This window comes from Chelonoidis abingdonii, chromosome 5, assembly GCF_003597395.2.
Source record: "Chelonoidis abingdonii isolate Lonesome George chromosome 5, CheloAbing_2.0, whole genome shotgun sequence".
NCBI lineage: Eukaryota > Metazoa > Chordata > Testudines > Testudinidae > Chelonoidis > Chelonoidis abingdonii.
The window spans coordinates 92,134,120-92,154,337 of NC_133773.1; the positions used below are offsets into that span (position 1 = coordinate 92,134,120).

The following is a 20,218-nucleotide window of genomic DNA, read 5'->3' on the forward strand; positions in this document are numbered from 1 at the left end:
AAAAGTTTCTCCGACGGCTGTGCACGCGGCGCGCACACACCTACCTGGAATGGATATGAGCAATCACTCGAAGAAGAAACAGCTGTTGGACTCTGGGGAAGGGGTCCTGATCTGAAAAGTTTAGTCAGTAATCTGCTGGAGCATGTGATGAGAAAGTTTTTTAAGTAAATGTTAGTAAGCATTTTATCTTTATTTTTCTTGTAACCATTTCTGATTTTCATGCCTCATTACTTATACTCACTTAAAATGTCTTTTGTAAGCTTATGTTACTGTTTTTATCTAATCCAGCATGTTTAAATTGAAGTGTCTGAGCAACTATGTAAGTTAATAAACTAGCATTTGATTCCCTTAATGTCTAGCTCGTCCCTCCAGGATTCGCCGCTTGATGTGTAGATGGTGCAGCCAGTGATGCAACAGCAAGTGACTGGTGCTGGTCAATAAACCCATCTCCTCTTGGGAATTCCTAATGATGCCCAAGGGTGGGGTAATGGGAAAACCCGGGTGAAGGAAATGTCCCCAGAAAAGTGGAAGAGCCAGTATCCTGTTGGCTAATGGTACCAACACTACTGGGACCAGATCCGTTTAGAAAAGGCGCAGTCGCGGATGCGATAATGCGGGTGCTTTTTCAACTTGGGCTTTCAAATTGTCTTGACCTTCATCTTGCCATTGAAGTTCTATAGTCCTTGCCAAGAAAGAAGATATAGGGCCTATGGCAATCCCTTCCTTCTTTGTTTTGCTTAGGCTTACACATTGAGGGTCTGTGCTCGATGGTCGCTCCTCTTGGTGAGGAAGGACCCAGACATTTGACAGAAGCTCAGATGTCCAAGTAGGGGAAGGTCTGCTCCTCGCACTTCGGGCTCTTCTCCCACACTACTGTCAAGCACCACTGACTGGCTATTTTCATCGTGTTTCCTTTCATCAAGGTGTTGGATGACTGTGTAGATTCCCTTAAAGGAATAATGGACTTAATATACTGGTACTCTCCAGGAGAGGGCTGGGCAGTACAGGATATTTCTGGGGGAAGATCCAGGAGTAGGAATGTGTTGGGATCACTCTGCAGTATAACCATGGCTAGTGAGTTATGTACGTAGCTGGCAGATTGCAGTTACACACAAGCACTCAGGGTGTGGCATGCTGCAAGGCTGTTTGTAAGCGGTCCAGGTCAGAACTGCTACAGCAAAGCATTGCAGGGCACTCAAGGTTGCAGGGCAGTGATGACACAGCTCCCCACTAGTCTGAGTTGTGCCCTGGTATGTCATAGTAGCTTTATTTTGTAATAGATTTTATGAAAGATGCTATCTTAAATTGTTTTATGAAGTAAGTAATTACAAAACCTAAAAGTTTAAAAAACAGTAAGCAAATTAATTAAGCTGCATAGACAAAGGATGATTTCAAAAGAGATTCGGAGAGGTAAAAGCGAGGGAAAGCTGTTTCAAATGTTCTTGCCTCTTCCTCATCGCTTTGTGTGTATGATTGTATGTGTCTTGCTACTCTAGGAGTGCACCTGTGCTGCTGCTTGTGCACAAAACCATTTTCCCAGGAGGAGCAGCAAAGTGAAACTGAGATCTTCTTTAGATGCATTTTGATGTTTCTGCTGTGGAAGCACAATGAACAGGATATAAAGCAGTACAATCACTGTCTTCCTAGAGGCATGGCGAAATGTTGTATTTCCCTGCAGTTAAATGCCTTAGTCATAATTACTGGGGCTGCTGTACCTCTCGCTGTCAGGAGGAAATACAATTAGTTCAAAAATTGTGTACTAGGGTGTAGAGAACTGATGACCTGAGAAAATAGTCTACTAATTACTAATCAGGATTTAAGGAACAAAAGAAGAAACTGGTTCCAAATAATCCATCCCAGGGTTGATATTTGCCCTAATGGATTATTAAAGGAGGTGAGAAAAACATAGATGAACTACACTCATGAGAGGGAGAAACAGAGGGCTTGTCTCCACAAAGACTTAATGCACAGCAAGCTAGGTTGTGAATGTACAATATACTAGCCTGCTATGTGCTATCTGTGTGGACCCTGCACTAAAAGTTCCATAGTGCTCTTTGACATACTGCTGTTAAAGGTTTGCTGACCGGAAACCAAGATAGGCAGCATTGGAAGCAAAGGTTTGCCCTGTCTCTTGTTGTCTACACTTAAAAATTGTAATGGCCATATCTGTGCCAACCTAAGCCCTGGTGTAGACCTAGCTAGATTGATAGAAGATTCACAGACTCTCCACTTGAGGAGTGGATTACTTACAGTGATGGAAAAACTTCTTCCATAACTGTAGGAAGCATCTACAGCAAGAGTCGGCAACCTTTCAGAAGTGGTGTGCCGAGTCTTCATTTATTCACTCTAATTTAAGGTTTCATGTGCCGGTAATACTTTTTAACGTTTTTAGAAGGTCTCTCTCCATAAGTCTTTATTATATAACTAAACTATTGTTGTTTGTAAAGTAAACAAGGTTTTTAAAATGTTTAAGAAGCTTCATTTAAAATTAAATTAAAATGCAGATCTTATCAGTTTAGTGCAGTGGTTCTTAATCTGGGGTGCGCACACACCCTCGGAGGTGCGAGATATCCTTTCTAGGGGTGCGAGACATGCAAGATTTTTTTAGAAGGTAAATCATCGAAAACACAAATTAAGCACAGGCTGTACTTTGTTTCATCAAACCTATGTATTTATTAACATTATACATGTTTTAACGATTACTGTAATATACAAAGTTTTTAAGTTTTCAAATTTTTAAGCTAATTGTAGTGTAATTTTTTATAAGGGCTGCAGAATGCTGGGACCAAGCCAGGAGCAGAGCCCTGGACTGGCTGCTGGTACCCCAGGCTGGCAGGAGGGCTGAGCAGGGCCGGAGGCCTGGACCCTGGCTGGCAGGGGGTGGGCGGCTGGAACCCCAGACCAGCAGTGAGGTGCGCGAGGCCGGTGGCTGTTATCCCAGGCCGGCAGCAGGCTGAGCCAGGCCGATGGCTGAGACCCCGGCTGGCAAGGGGATGGCGGCCAGAACTCCAGAACGTCTGCAGGCTGAGTGACTCAGCCCACTGCTGGTCTGAGATTCCATCCGCCAGTTCCTGCCAGCGGGGTCCTGGCCGCCGGCCCCGCTCAGCCTGCTGCCGGCCAGGGGTTCCATTCGTCCAGGCCGGCAGCAGGCTGAGCCAGGCCGATGGCTGAGACCCCGGCTGGCAAGGGGATGGCGGCCAGAACTCCAGAACGTCTGCAGGCTGAGTGACTCAGCCCACTGCTGGTCTGAGATTCCATCCGCCAGTTCCTGCCAGCGGGGTCCTGGCCGCCGGCCCCGCTCAGCCTGCTGCCGGCCAGGGGTTCCATTCGTCCAGGCCGGCAGCAGGCTGAGCAGAGTCAGTGGCTGGGACCCTGGCTGGCAGCAGCGTGCCAGTAAAAATCAGCTCGCGTGCTGCCTTTGGCATGCGTGCCACAGGTTGATGACCGCTGATCTACAGTATATTGTTGCAGCTATGCCACTGCAGCACCGTTGTGTGAACATGGCCTAAAATGCATGAAAAGAATGTGACCAGAGACTTGTGTTCTTCTGGTTGAACAAGATCCCTGTGTGTTATGTTCTTGGTTATTTGCTTCACCAAGGGCTCCTGTGCACTTTCTGTCCAAATGTTCAGATTCTGGCTGTGTCAGTTACCCAGGTAGTGTGTGTTGTGCAGAAGTTAAAGGGCAGAAAGAAGTGTTTGAAATTGTATCACTTCTCCTTGGCAAATGTACTGATTAAAAATGAATACAGAAGTCATGCTAAAATATTGTGGCTAGTTATTTCACAGTGGCATAAAATTTAAAGGCAACATATTTTAATTAATGCAAATAAAAACTTCAGATATATCTGAATTTCTTTCCAGCATTAAGACAGAATTACCACCAAGCTGTGTGGCTGATTTTTGCATTTAAATCCATCAAGTACAGAAGGAAAGTTCTGAACGAATAAGAATTTGTTATATTTGTCTTTCATGTTAAGTGTATGTCTAGTCTTTGTTTTGGGAACTGCTTCATGAAATGCTGCGTTTCTTTTTTGCAGTTGCTGAAACTGAAAGGATTAGAGGAGCCAGTACTTTAATTTTGCATGGAGCTTTTGGAAAATTACTGCAATGCTGTAAATCAGAACCTCAGTTAAGTTCGGTGAGTGTCTATGGATATTTTCATTATCCTGACCGTATAAGGAGTATAAAGAGTTACTCGTGCATTGGGATTTAGTCTTGTAATTTACAACATTGAGACAAGGCTCTACCATTTAGCCCTAAAATCTTATGATCTAACTGATCGAAAAGTTTTTATATAAACATTATTTTTCCGCATAGAAGTTAGTTTATTTTAAGCAATTTTATAAATCAATTCCTTTCATTACTGTTGGGTTAAGTAGTTTTGTATGCCCTATAGGGATTTAATTCAATACCTTTTCTACTAGGTTTGAGCAGAGTCCTTCGTCCATAATTTGGCAGGTGCATAGAATAAAATTTCCATATTGCTTTCACTCTAGTTCTGCCGTTCATGGTAGTACCACTGGGAAAGTGCTCTAGGAGCCTCGTAAAATATGGGGTACCCTCAGTCCTATGCTAAACTGAAACCGCTGTATCCTTGGTCTCATTTTTTTTATTTAGTTTGAATATGTTTAGTACTGGTTTTTGAGACCAGTGTAAGGGACTGAATTTACCAGGACTAAAGATTTGACTCAGTGTGCGCTGGTATGGACTGATAAGGAAACCAGTCATTTTTTTCATTCTTCGCTGCTCCAGTGGACTGATCAGGATACCAGTCATTTTTTTCATTCTTCGCGACTCCAGTCTATGAATTACAAAGTAAAATTGACAAGATCTCTGATGCCTTAGTTGAAGGGATCTGAAATCTTGATGCTTTCACTTTGCTGCTGGCATGTGTAGCAGAGCTGTAAGAAGGGGAAAGAAATTGGTTGGGGAAGTGGGTAAACAAGAAGTAAGGAAAATGGGTTGCTGGGGAAGTAAGAAGGGTCATAATATTTAGTGAAGAAACAAGGATAGAAAAATGTGAAAAGACTGAGGAAGGGAGACATGGGAGTGGGTGAGGGTAAAGATAAAGAAACAGCTGCAGTAGTAGGAGTGGGTATCCTAATGTTCTTGCCTCATCATGATTTTCCTGCCACTGAGTTCTGAAAGAAGCCTAGCTCAGAGTGGGAGGCATATCTATTTTGTGATAGCCACTAGAATACTATATACTAATGAAGTGTTACCTCTGCCATCTACGACACCTGATTTTCTTTGAAATATATGTTTAAAAAAGCCACATTGAATCCATTATGCCCTCGTAGTATTTCTAATATATCAGGCACCTGTTTTAATTAATCTCCTTTGGAAAGACATTACTGTAAGATAGTTTAGTTTCTGTCATGAATGAAGGTACTGAGGTGAAAATTCAGAAACTATTCGCATACTTCACCATTGCTAGGTTCATCATTGATGCTATAAAGTCTTTGCTTTTTAGAAATCTTTTCTTATTTGAATACTTTTGACCTGCTTTAAATCTCAGCATTAACATGCTTCACTCAAAATATGCATGTTCCCTACAATCCTTTACTGTTGCCACCCCTAGGGAGGTGGAAGAATATTGTAAGGCATAAATTAACAGTGAGAGTAGCTCACCATTGGAACAGCTTTCCAGTGGTTGTGGAGGATTCTCCATCACTGGCAATAATTATTTCTGGGAAGTTCTTTGGCCTTTTTGTTATGCAGGAAGTAAAACAAGATGATCATGTTCCCTTCTGGCCTTTGAATTTATGAATGTATAAAGTAGCATGAATAAAAATAATTTAAAACTTAGAAAACAGTTTTTAAAGTGTACATAATGGATTTTAATTTACATTTTAAAAATGGAAGTAATTGTAATTTACATAGTATTGGTTTGCTTCTTTCCATTTTATAGTCTTTAAGTTGCTAAAATAGACATTTTATATTTGTTTCTTTTGCTTCCTAATTTTTAGTCAGACTTTAGATTTTATATTGTTTTTTCTAAATTTCACATCTAAAATGTTCGTCTGTGCTGAAAAAGACAAGTCTAGGGCCTCACTGCCATCTTTACTGTGAGAACAACACAAACAGCCCCTGCTATATTTGCAGCCATTACATCGAACTTTGTCAATAAAGTTGAAATGTTTCAACTGGACTTTAGTCTGCCACCAGGGTTGAAGTCAATAGGACTTGTACTCCGAAGGTCATTTAGGTGCCTTTGAATGCCTAAATGCCTCAAATGCCTAAATTTGAGCATAGGAGCATCATGGTAAGCGCCTTGTTTTTAAACTCTGGCCTGTGTGTGTGTATGTGTGTGTACGTATATGTATATATATAAGTTCGTAGTAATTTTGTTAGTATTCTGAAAGTCCAAGCTTCTCATTGTTTGCACTGAAGTAATTTTATTTTGAAGTGATAACATTTTATGCCACAAAGTAGTTTTTAATAAACCTTTAGCCTGTGACGCTGCAAATGCTTGCGCTTAAATAAGACTGCTCATGCACATGTTTAATTGTAAGTCAATTTGCAAGAGTAAAGTTATGTATCTGCTTAGATGTTTGCAGGATCTGAGCTTTAATTTTCAATATTTTGGTTTTTGCCCATAGCAGTTTTATAAAATTCAAATAAGAGACTCCACCAGTAGGGACATTTTTTCAATAGCATTTATAATTTAGTTTATTATAAATTTTAATCTGAAATTGCAGTGGCACAGATCTTTAAATTAATTTTACAAATCCTCAACCTTATTTTAAACCAGTGGTTTTAAAAAAAGTCAAGTTGTTTAAATAATTTAGATTGCCTTATTTTAGAGTTATGAATATATTTGATTCTTTTGGATCACAACATCTTTGCATCAGACATTTAATTTTTTCTAAAGTACGTATTACTGAAAAATATAATGTATTTGCAGCACCATAGCTAACAAAAACAATGCATGAATAAAGTAAAAATATAACTATATTTTGCCAAAAAAGTCAAGCAAAGAGTTGTATCATGCTTTGTTTATAGCCATTAAAATAGAGAGCAACAACTTGACTAACCACCCATAACAAAGCAATTATTAGTATAGTTGTGGGCAAACGTAGTAAGCTTTAACATTAGAAAGTTTCTTGGAAGAGGAAAAAGCCCCATTGAAAATGAAGAGTAATGTTGTTGGAAAGTGTAAATAAAATTCTAACACCCCTTAATGGCTTACTTTAAGGTCTTCTCTATACTACAGAGTTTTGTGGAGACAAATTAAGCCAACAGTCAAAAACCGGTATAATTACATTGCCTGTGTATGTTCACACAAACTCCTTCTGTTGGCAGAGCACATTCACAGCTGGTGCTCTAGTATCGACAGAGAGAGTAATGCACTGGGTAGCTATCCCATTGTGCTACTCACCACCTTCCGTAGCTAGGAGTTGTGGGAAGGCAGAGAGGATCGCAGGGCATCATGGGTGCATGCTTAATATCTCATGATGCAGTTCTTTCTGCCCCAGCATTCCATGGGCTTCCGACTGTGTTTCACAGCATTTTTCAACATCCCCTGTTTGTTGTGTGCCTGCCATCTCTGTCTGAAAGGATGGATCACACATTGCTCTCTACTGTTGTGTTCAGTGTTATGAACACAAAGTGGCTGGTCATGCAGTATATCATGAGCTCCAAATATGAACAGGAATCAGAGTTTCCTGACCTGCTGTGTGCCATGGAAAGAAACAAGACCAGATTACTTTTTGCCTTCACGGAGTAACACGATGGACTGTCGCTTTTGGGCTCAGGAAACAAGCACTGAGTGTTGGGATCACACTGTTATGCACGTCTGGGATGACAAGCAGTGGCTGCAGAACTTTAGGATGCAGAAAGTCACCTTCTAGGAACTGTGCAAAGCTTGCGCTAGCACTGTGACCCAAGAATACCAAAATGAGAGCTCCCCTTGGTGGAGAAGCAGGTGATTATCGCTTTATGGAAGCTGAAGACTCCAGACTGCTACCACTCAGTCGCAAATCAGTTTAGAGTCAGGAAGTCCACCATTGGGACTGAAGTAATTCAAGTGCGCAAGGCCATTAATTGCATCCTGCTACAAAGGACCATGACTCTTGGCCATGTGTGTGAAATATTGGATGGCTTTTCGGCAATGGGATTCCTTGACTGCCATGGGGTGATAGGTGGCATGCATGTTACAATTTTGGCACTGGGATGGAGTACATCAATAGAAAGGGGTACTTCTCTATGGTATTGCAGGCACTTGTGGATCACTGCAGGCGTTTCACTGACATCCATGCGTGGTGGTCCAGGAAGGTGCATGACATATGCACTTTCAGGAACACTGGCCTGTATAGAAAGCTCCAAACAGAGACTTTCTTTCCAAACTAGAAGATTCCAGTGGCGGGTGCTGAAATGCCCACAGTGATCCTGGGAGACCCAGCACACCTCTTAGTCCCATGGCTCATGAAGCCTTACATGGGAAACCTGGAGAGCAGCAAAGATGCTTCAACAATAGGCTGAGCAGGAGCAGAATGACAATAGAATGTGCCTTTTGCAGATTAAAAGTGTGCTGGTGCTGCCTTTATGGCATGTTAGACCTAAATGAGGGAAATATTCTCGTGGTCATAGCAGCCTGCTGCACGCTCCGTAATATTTGTGAGGCTAAGGGTAAAAAGCTTCCCCTGGGGTGGAGCATGGAGGTGGATTGTCTGACTGTTGGGGGAGGAGGGAGTGAGCATGCATATGTTCTGCCTGGAGCGTGATTAGGGACTTCAGCATCTCTGTTTGCTCCTCCATCACTTATCATCCGCTCCTGGCCCTTTTACAATGTGCTCCTCACTCTCCTTTCTGTCCTGCCATTCTATTTTAAATTTGTCTTTCAAAGTCTCTCTCTGCTCCCTGCATTCTCTTTTTTTCAGCCTCTGAGGATTGGAGCACCTCTTGGAACATGTCCTCCTTGCTCCACCTTGATCGCTTCCTTATTTGGCAAAGATACTCCATCGGAATGCTGGGGGTTCCCCTGAAGGCCACATCTGAAGAAGCACAAGAAACTACAGAGAAGCTTGATAGTTCATGCACAGCATTGAATCATTATAGTAAAATACATCTCTTTTTACATACAAATCACTTTCTCTCTGTCGCTTGACAGGCACACATCTCAGCAGACATCCTAAACATGGTGAGTTTGGCCCAGGGAGATGGGGTGGAGGTTTGAGGGCTCAAGATGAGGAAAAAGGTTAGGGAATCACTGCAGACCATTAGGCACAGTATTGTAAAAATCTACCACCATTTTCCACAGGCAGGGGTCATTGAAGCCGATATCTCACTCGTGAGGGTAAGCAAGTGTGCATCTCCTGCACTTGTGCGGCTTCAGACCATGTGCTGCCCACCTGTGTGCTACTTTAACGCCTGCACAAGTGACTGCTGATTGGCATGGGAAAGTTTTCTACAATGAGGGAAGGAACAAACCAATTCTGCCAAGGAACCTTCACCACAGGATTGGCAAATACCTGCAGGAAAGTTTCCTAGAGATCTCTCTTGAGTATTCTCGTGAAATCTCAGTGAGCATTAACATGCTCTTCTGCCACACTGGTTAGCTGCACAAAAGAATGTGGAGCACACTCAAACTCAGCTAGTCTTGTAAATTTCTATCCCTTCATCCACTTCTAGAATATACAGAGCAAAGGACAGTTCTACTTCATGTAACTGAGGAGCATCTGCTCAAAAAGATCACTTACCAGGGCTCTCCTCTCCTGCATCATGCGTGCCAAGAGATTGACTGCTGTGACTGGCTACACCCCTCTGGAGTAGAAAAGAGGTCTTGACTTGCCACGCCACCAGACGGCCCTGCTGTGTGCTCCACATTGTCCTCCAACTTGACCTCCTTGTCCACGACTTCATTCTCTGGGTTGAGTCCACTGCCTCCAGCCCCACTGAAGTATCCACAGGGCTCTTGGTGGTGGAGTGGGGTGGTCACCAAAGATGGCATCCAGGTCCTTATAGGAGCAGCAGGTCTTCAGCACAGCACTAGACCGATGTTTTGCCTCCCTTACCTTCTGATATGCCTGCCTCAGCTCCTGTGTCTTTGCACAGCATTGATCATAGAATCATAGAAGATTAGGGTTGGAAGAGACCTCAGGAGGTCATCTAGTCCAACCCCAACTAAATCATCCCAGCCAGGGCTTTGTCAAGCTGGGCCTTTAAAACCTCTAAGAATGGAGATTCCACCACCTCTCTAGTTAACCCATTCTAGTGCTTCACCCCCTCCTAGTGAAATAGCTTTTCCTAATATCCAACCTAGACCTCCCCCACCTCAACTTGAGACCATTTCTCCTTGTTCTGTCATCTGCCACCACTGAGAACAGTCTAGCTCCATCCTTTTTGGAACCTCCCTTCAGGTAACTGAAGGCTGCTATCAAATCACTCTTCTATTCTGCCGGCTAAATAAGCCCAGTTCCCTCATCCTCTCCTCATAAGTCATGTGCCCCAGCCCCCTAATCATTTTCATTGCCCTCCACTGGACTCTTTCCAATTTATCCACATCCTTTCTGTAGTGGGAGGCCCCAAAACTGAACGCAGTACTGCAGATGTGGCCTCACCAGTGCCGAATAGAGGGGAGTAATCACTTCCCTCGATCTGCCGGCAGTCGTCCTACTAATACAACCCAATGTGCTGTTAGCCTTCTTGGCAACAAGGGCACACTGTTGACTCATATCCAGCTTCTTGTCCACTGTCATCTCTAGGTCCTTTTCTGTAGAACTGCCGCTTAGCCAGTCGGTCCCCAGCCTGTAGCAGTGCATGGGATTCTTCTGGCCTAAGTGCAGGACTCTGCACTTGTCCTTGTTGAACCCCATCAGATTTCTTTTGGCCCAATCCTCCAATTTGTCTAGGTCACTCTGGACCCTGTCCCTACCCTCCAGCCTATCTACCTCTCCCCTCAGCTTAGTGTCATCTTCGAACTTGCTGAGAGTGCAATCCATGCTATCATCCAGATCATTAATGAAGATGTTGACCAAAACTGGCCCCAGGACTGATCCCTGGGGCACTCCGCTTGATACCAGCTGCCAACTAGACATCGAGCCGTTGATCACTACCTGTTGAGCCCGACAATCTAGCCAGCTTTCCATATTTCTTTAACTTGCTGGCGAGAATACTGTGGGAGACTGTATCAAAAGCTTTGCTAAAGTTAAGGTATATCACATCCACTGCCTTCCCCATATGCACAGAGTCAGTTATCTCATCATAGAAGAAAATCAGGTTGGTCAGGCATGACTTGCCCTTGGTGAATCCATGCTAACTGTTCCTGCTCACCTTCCTCTCCTCCAGGTGCTTCAAAATTGATTCCTTGAGCACCTGCTTCATTATTTTTCCAGAGACAGAGGTGAGGCTGACTGGTCTATAGTTCCCTGGATTCTCCTTCTTCCATTTTTTAAAGATGGGCACTATATTTGCCTTTTTCCAGTTGTTCAGATGTGTGTTCCATTCATAGCCCTTATCCAACAAGCCACAAAAAATCTGCCTGTAGGTATCAGAGTTCCTACAGCTGGAGCAGAGCTGGGACTGTGCAGCCTCCTCTCCCCACAGAGTCAGGAGATCCAACAACTCAGGTGTGCTCCAAATGGGAGAGCGTTTGCTGTGTGGAGCCACCATTGTCAGCTGGGAAGATGCGATGTGAGCCGCCCACACTGAGCAAACAGGAATTGGAATTTCAAAAGTTCCTGGGCCTTTAAAGGGGGAGGGGTGGATGCCTGTGTTCTGTGATCACAACTGCTGATCAGAGCGGTCAGGATGTGCATGTGGGACACCTCCTGTAGGCCATTTATAGTGACATAACCAAGTGTGGTGTCTACACAGACACTTTGGCGATATAACTTTGCTGCAAAAAGCTCAACACTTCTTGTCAAGGTGCTTTTATTTTGTCAGCAAAACAAAAGTTTTGTTGGCAGAAGGAGCATTGCAGTGTGTACACCTCCATATTTTTGTCAATTAAACTTGATATTTGTTGACAAAGTTGTGTAGTGTAGCCAAGGCCTAAGTAAGCTATTCATAAATTAGCACATAGACTCAACAGCTAATTTACACAATTTTTTCATGATTTTCTAATAAATCCTCTAGTGGTTGGAGTCCCGATTTTTTTTATTTTGTTGCCGGTGTTAAGTAGAGTAATAGCAGGCTCTGCACTTTATTGGTGGCATCACTGAAACCTCATTCACAGGGTTTTAAGGGAAGATATACTCTACTGAGCAGAAATACATATTTCTTTAAAAAGAAAACTTCTTTCTACTTTTCCTTCTGTACAGCTGACCCTTATTAGAGAGCCGAACTCCCAATATTGTCTGTATGGATGCCTGTTTGTGGGATGCTTATGTCCTCTAATTTGATAAATAGCAATGACCACTGACACAGTATGTGAGATTCAGGCATTTTCAGGACCTTCCATAGTGCTGGATTATTTGATTCAATTGGCAAACTGGGAAGCAGAGTAGGGAATGGATTCAAACCTGTTTACCAAAATAAAATGTATTAACTGTAAAATAGTCTAATACGACTTTGTTTTAAACCTAAACATGTTAGAATTGGTACTTATCTTAGTGTTTGGCTTCACTAATTTTAATATCTTCAGTAATGATCTGGAAAGAGAGGATAGCAATATGCTACTGAAAGTTGCTGATGCTAAATTGGGAGACATTGGGAACTTGAGAGGACAGAGGTAGCACAGAGCAGCCTAGGGAAGTTAGAAATATGGGGAAGAAGCTTTAAACTGGCTATTTAGACTGGAAATATGCAAGCAGTATGTGAGTTTTGGGGTAATGGTGGTAGAAATAACAGTCATTCTGTGAAAAACCTGGAAAGTGGTACTGCTGAAAGATGTAAGAGGGACTGAACAGCAAACTAAATGTAGCCATTGCAGCCCCTCAGTGGTCAATATGATTAGGCATTACGTGCTAGAGGCTTCAGGATGAAGGAATAACGGGGTGATAGTCCCTATGTGACTAACTATGAGAGATCATTAAGAATTTTACTTTTAATTTTGGTATATTGTCTTCTGGTCTAAAATCAAGGAACCTTTTCTTTGGATTTAAAATCAATCTTCAAGAAAAATTTGAAAAATTGCTACTTTATTTATTACATGCATTTTAAAGGTACTCATTACTGTGGTCTCAGTGCACATGATGCATGGCTTCAAGTCAAGTTATTTAGATTTCCCAATAAAAAGTACTGGAGTAATACACCCAATCTTCCGCAGTTTAACTTAAAACCAGAAAATGTAAAGAACTGACCAGTCAGCTAAGTGCCCTGGATTTCATAGCTTGCCATCTGTGTAATGCCTGGTGAAAGCAACTGCCCAAGGTTTTGCTATAAATACAATTCCCATGGGAGCAAATTCCTGACATGGAAACCTGCATCAGAGCAAGTTATGAAGGAGTTATGGTGGAATACAGAATATAACCATAAGCTTTGCTATCCTGAATGCAACAATTTTCATTTTTGTTTTGTGAAGGCATGAAGGGGAATTCTCCCTTGCTCTATCCAGTTGCAGGTGCTAGGGAGTCAAATTTTCAGCTATTGAAGTTTTTGTTTAATTATGACCTCCTGTTTTTATAACAGGTAGCTGTAGTGGGAGGGAAGTGGAAGAATCCAGTGACAGCCACCAGAGTTTTAGAAAAGTAAGTTTTTTATGTTGTCATATTTTGTTAGTTTCATAAGAAATAATAATAAGTTATAACTGGTCAAATATGGAAGTGTATAATAGAGCTACAGTGTTTTTTATTCCTTAAGTATATTTTAAATGTCAGTTTCCCAGAGTTTATTCACTGTTTCTTCCCCACCCCTTCCAGCCCCGTGATTTGAGGTGAGCTGATTCTAAAATACTGAGGTTCCACAGTGATGATTTGGATGGGCAGATTGGTATAAAAGTGGAGTCTCAATTCAATTTCCTGCCCAAACTCTCTCAGGCTGTCACTAACTGAAGAGCTGAGGCGGCAGTGCAAACTGTCCACTCTCCACAAGCACTTAGGTAGCCATTCAGTTGTGTGAGATTCACCTGCATGCAAAGAGTTAAGCATCAGAAGCAGTTTTAACAATGTACAATCCTAGAGATTTGAAAACCTCAGCCACTGTAAAAGAATCCTATTAACAGGCCCTTATTTACATATGTTTGCATGTCCACAAATGGAATAATCAAGTTTCAGATTAAGTCTTAGGTTCCTTCAGTAACTGTACTTGAGTGATGCAGAATGCATCTATTATTCTGTTCTTGTAGAATCTGTTAGCAACGTTTCAGGAATCTTAAAAATTACATTGCCAGAGTCCTCCACTAGCCTTAGGATTAATGCATCCTTTTGCTGTGTGTACATAGCCCCATAGTGGTGTCCTTTATGTAGATGAACACTGATCATATTATTAAAATATGCAAAACTCAGGTTGACCTGTTACTAAGTAGAAATAGCAGCTAATGTTAGTGTGTACACATTGCATAAATGCTCTGCTTTCTGCATAGGCTCCCCATTGAACATAGAGTTCAGTTCCAGGTTTGTGTCCTGATACTCAAAGCCTTCTGAGACTGGCCCTAGCTATCTGAGTTCCCTGATTGATATGTTCCACTGAAATGGTGAAATTATTAAACAAGGAAGAATGAATGTGATACTGATTAATTTCAGAACTAAATACAGAACTCATTTAAATCTATTTATCTTTCCCTTCTCACACACACACATACAACTCACCCACCCACTCACAAACAAAAATCCCTAAAAACAAACCAAGCTAATTTTCTACATGCGGGAAGGAAGGAAATGGGAAATATAGACCTCTAATTTAGAATACTTGGAAGGCTCTCTTATAGTGTGCTTCTGGTAAGCAAAGATGGTAATATATGGCTTCTTGCACTATCTGAGTTGTGGTATTAAATGAGTTAATGTGTTTGTAAAAAATTGGGTGCTCAGCATCACATAGGAACTCTTGAGTGGCTCTGAAACAGAGCAGGGATAGAGGAGGGTTAAGAAAATTGTGTGCTTGACTTTGCAATCTTTACATTCTTTTAACGTAGAGGTTATTATGTAACTTCTTTAGTCTTAAAAAAAAAAGGCAATCCCTCCACCTAATTCTGTCATATGGAACTGTATTGACACCCCCCGCCCCCCAAGGTTGGGCTGTCAGAAGGGTTTCAGCCTTTAGATCACCAGCAGAGACTGCTAACAGTAAGTAGTAACAATAGGATACTATCCTCTATGTGGTACTATATGGGGATGACACACATATTTGCCAGTGGGTTTCACAGCAGAGATAACGTGGACTCCAGAATTCCAGGTTCAATCCCAGGCATTGGAGAAGGGTGTGCTTGGTGCCCTCCTCCTCCTTTCTCCATTGCTACCTCCTTCCCACATGTCCCCAGCTCCTGACCCCTCTGCCTCTATTACCCCCTCCCAAACCTCCCCTCCCTTTGCTTCTATCCATATCTCTCTTCTTCTGCTTCTCTCTACCTTCTGGTTCCTGCAACACCCTCCTTCCCATGTTCCCCTGTACAATCCAAGGGTATGTCTACACTGCAGCTGGAAATGTGCTTCCCAGCATGGGCAACCAGACATGCACTAGCTCTGCTCAAACTAGCATAGTAGAAACAGTGTAGCTGGTGGTAGCACAGGCAGCAGCTCAGGCTAGCCACTTGAGTACAAACCTGCCCTGACCCCCTGGGAGTATACTCGGGAAGCTAGCCTGAGCCATTGCCTGTGCTCCCACCCTCCGCGCTGCTATTTTTAGCATACTAGCTCAAGCAGAGCTAGTGCTTGTCTATGTACTATGCTGGGATGCACACTCCAAGCTGCAGTGTAGATGTACCCTAAGTCAGACTGGTTCCTCCTCCTCACTGTCTGGTTCCAGAAAAGTGCATATTAAGGCCACAGGAGAGAGAGTCTCCCTGCTCTTAATTTTGGTGCCTGACATCACAGTGGGCCCAGAGCAGCAACTGCAGGGAAGGTCTTGCTCCACACTTGCTTCCCTGAGATGGAATATGCTCAGGCACTTTGTGGGGATGGTATGTACAGAGTCTGGTCAGCTGAGAGGCTGGAGCATGCTCAGTGGAGACAGAATCTGTGGAAAACTTAGCTGCCAAACTTGAACAAGTTTCTACTGAGCCTGTGTTAACTGAGATTTTTCAAAAGCTTATACCTTGGCCAAATTTGGGGGTTTTTCCCCATGAGAACAATGGAAATTATATTCCTGATACCTGAGCAACCTTCCCCTTGCCAAATTTCAGGCAGTAGAGCAGGGATAGGCAACCTATAGCACACGTGCCGAAGGGGGCACACGAGCTGATTTTCAGTGGCACTCACACTGCCCGGGTCCTGGCCAACGTTCCGGGGAGGTCTGCATTTTAATTTAATTTTAAATTAAACTTCTTAAACATTTTATAAACCTTTTTTACTTTACATACAACAATAGTTTAGTTATATATTATAGATGTATAGAAAGAGACCTTCTAAAACATTAAAATGTATTACTGGCACGCAAACCCTTATATTAGAATGAATAAATGAAAACTCGGCACACCATTCTGGAAAGGTTGCCGACCCCTGGACTAGAGTATCTTTAAAAAAAAAAAAAAAGAAAAAGAAAAAAAGTTCATAACCAATTTGTTAAAATGGGCAAAACAGTGTATGTTTTGTTTTTGTTTTTCATTTGATAGCTAAGCAGCATTAGTTACCATAGTGAGTTATAGATCTCTAGCACCCCTGGGAAGGAGAGTGTGGGCAGCACCACTTTTGTCTTGGAGTCTGGAGCACAAGCCTCTGGCTGTGTAGTGCAGGTCATTTGGTGGCTAGGAGGTGGGAGTAAAGAAGTCCAAATGAAGAAGTCAGGAGGCATCTGCAGCCCACAAAAGGCAGAATCTAGGGCCTTCAGAAAGCCAAAGAGAGAAGAACTGGCTCCTTTCCTTTCTGAGTCAGCCTGGGTGCTCAAGGCTGTCAAGTGTTTCCCCAGTCAGAAACCCTTTCTTCTGAGGGCTAGGGAGCTCTGAGTTATAGCCCTACTCCTTCAGGGTATGTGTACACGGCAATTAAAAACCCACGACTGGCCCATGTGAACTGACTCGGGTTCATAGGGCTCAGGCTGTAGGGCTGTTTAACTGTGGTGTAGATGTCTGGGCTAGCACTGGAGCCAAGGTTCTAGGACCAGGCGAGGTTGGAAGGTCCCAGAGTTTGGGCTGAAGCCTGAGCTGGAATGTCTACACTACAATTAAACAGCCCACAGCCCAAGCCCTGCAAGTATGAGTCAGCTAGCATGGGTCAGCTGTAGGTGTCTAATTGCATTGTAGACATACCCACAGAGTCCTGCCCCAACTGAGCAGGGATCCACCTTTTTAAGGACCCACCCTCTCCAGACTTGACAGACTTCACAGTTGCAATGGGTTGGGGCTGATTGTGCCCACAGGAGATTTTTAACACCTGGGGTGGGGTGTGATGGGTTCGGTCGCAGAAACACCCTTGGGACTGGCACCTGATGTGCTGAGACTATCTCTGAGCCTGTTTTCTCTGCTGGCTTGGGACTTAAGAAGATAAGACTGTCTGCACTGGGTCAGACCATAGGTCCATCCGGCCCAGTATCCTGTCTGCCGACAGTGGCCAATGCCAGGGGCCCCAGAGGGAGTGAACTTAACAGGTAATGATCAAGTGATCTCTCTCCTGCCATCCATCTTCACCTTCCGACAAACAGAGGCTAGGGACACCATTCCTTACCCATCCTGGCTAATAGCCATTAATGGACTTAACCTCCATGAATTTATCCAGTTCTCTTTTAAACCCTGTTATAGTCCTAGCCTTCACAACCTCCTCAGGCAAGGAGTTCCACAAGTTGACTGTGCGCTGTGTGAAGAAGAACTTCCTTTATTTGTTTTACAACCTGCTGCCCATTAATTTTCATTTGGTGGCCTAGTTCTTATTTTATGGAACAAGGAAAAATTTCCTTTTCACTTTCTCACATCACTCATTATTGGTTTTCATATAACGCTATATATTCCCCCCTTAGTCTCCCTCTTTCCAAGGTGAAAGTCCTAGCCTCTTTAATCTCTTCTCATTCTGGGACCCGCTTTCCAATCCATAATCATTTTTGTTGTCTTGAACCTTTCTTAATGCCAGCATATCTTTTTTGAGATGGACCACCGCATCTATATCTCAGTATTCAAGATGGGTGTATCATGGATTTTATATAAGGGGTCAAATAAATAGTTCCTGTCTATTCTCTATCTCCCTTTTTAATGATTCCTTATACATCCTGTGTTGCTCTTTTGTAACTGGTTGCTGCACACTGCATGGAGTCTTCAGAAACTGTCCACGATGAGTTCAAGATCTTTTTCCTGATTATTGAAGCTAAATAGCTCCCATCATATGTATGTAATAGTTGGGGGTTGATTTTCCTAATGGCATTGACTTTACATTTATCACATTAAAATTCATTTGCCATTTTGTTGCCCATCACCTTAGTTTTTGTAGATTCTTTTTAGTTCTTCACAGTCTCTCAACATTCTTGAGCATTTAGATCATCTGCAAAGTTTCCACCTCACTTTTTACCACCTTTCTTCAGCTCATGTATGAATAAGTGAGATTTGTCCTTGGACTGACCCCTGGGGATACCACTATTACCCTCTCTATTCTTGAAAAATTTCTTATTCCTACCTTGTTCTTGTCTTTTAACCGGTTCTCAATCCATGAAAGGATCTTCTCTCTTATCCCATGCCAACTTAATTTATATAAGAGCCTTTGGTGAGGGACCTTGTCAAAGGCTTTCTAGAAATCTAAGTACAAGACTTCAGAACCCTGTCTTGTTGAGCCAGAGACACTAATCTGCTATAACACAGACCCCAGGGTCTGACATACGCTCCCAAAGCTGCAGACTTAACTGAAAATGGCTTAACAGTACTAAGCACCAAGGTACCCAGTTCCCAATGGGATCCAAACCCCAAATAAATCTGTTTTACTCTGTAAAAGTAAAGCTTATAAAGGGTAAACTCATAAATTGTCCACCCTCTATAAACACTGATAGAGAGATATGCACAGCTGTTTGCTCCCCCCAGGTATTAGTTACTTACTCTGTGCTAATTAATAAGCAAAAATGATTTTATTAAATATAACAAGTAGGATTTAAGTGGTTCCAAGTAATAACAGACAGAACAAAGTAAGTTACCAAGCAAAATAAAACAAAACCTGTAAGTCTAAGCCTAATACATTAAGAAACTGATTACTGATGAAATCTCGCCCCCAGAGATGTTCCAATAAGCTTCTTTCACAGACTGGACTCCTTCCTAGTCTGGATCCAGCAGTCACTGACACCCTCTTAGTTATAGTCCTTTGTCCCAGTTTCTTTCAGGTATCTCTTTGGGATGGGGAGGGTATCTCTTGAGCCAACTGAAGACAAAATGGAGGGGTTTCCAGGGCCTTTTATAGTCTTTCTCTTGTGGGCAGAAACGCTTTTGTTCTCCTGTGGAAAATCACAGCAATAAGATGGAGTTTATAGCCACCAGGCAAGTCAAATGTCCATAAAAGATTCAGCTTTTTGCAGGCCGACGTCATTGTTTACATGTTAGTTTGAGCGTTCCCAGGAAAGCTCAGATGGGGATTGGCATCTCCCAAAGTCCAATGTCAGTTAAGTGTTTCTTGATTGGGCACTTACTGAGAATAGTCCTTTCTCAAGAAGCTGACCAAATGCTTCACTGAGGCTACTTAGAATCAAACAAAATGAGATACAAGTACATAGCCAATATTCATAACTTCAAATACAAACATGATACACATATACGGACAGCACAATCATAACGAGCAAACTACAACCTTTCCATAGACATCCCACTTGACCTCCTCTGTACAAGACCTAGTGCAACCACAGGACCCTGGTTGTAACAGTCATCTATATGGTCACAATTCATGTCAATAATGTCACAGGGGATCTACTCTAGTGCAGTTATGTTGATTTTGAATCTGACTGATGACAGTATAAATGTTAAATTATTTGTAAAAGAACTTAGTCCTGCCAAGGCTGTCATTACCTCACTTGTTCAAGAAACACAAAGTTTCAGTGAGGTTTTTTTGTGTGTGTAGACCCTGAAGGTTCAGATTGGTGTAAAATTGCTAGACCCTTTTGGATTGCTCCTGGAAAGATGAGACAACTTGCAAAGACAAAAGCAATACTGACCTAGACTCAAAGATATGTTTTGAATGCTGCTGCTAATCAGACTGTGGAGGATTGAGCGCAGAAATAATTTA

The 20,218-nt window shown here is 42.5% G+C and overlaps 1 protein-coding gene across 2 annotated transcripts in view; it reads left to right on the top strand.

The window, feature by feature from the left end:
- Positions 1–20,218, top strand: part of CLOCK (clock circadian regulator) — a 127,692-nt gene that overhangs the window by 37,420 nt on the left and 70,054 nt on the right. The window contains exons 2-3 of one of the 2 annotated variants that reach the window (XM_075066442.1): positions 4,040–4,140; positions 13,575–13,633. The gene's annotated coding sequence lies outside the window, so the exon portion shown is untranslated. The remainder of the gene's footprint in view (positions 1–4,039; positions 4,141–13,574; positions 13,634–20,218) is intronic. The other variant, XM_075066443.1, reaches the window with a different exon arrangement.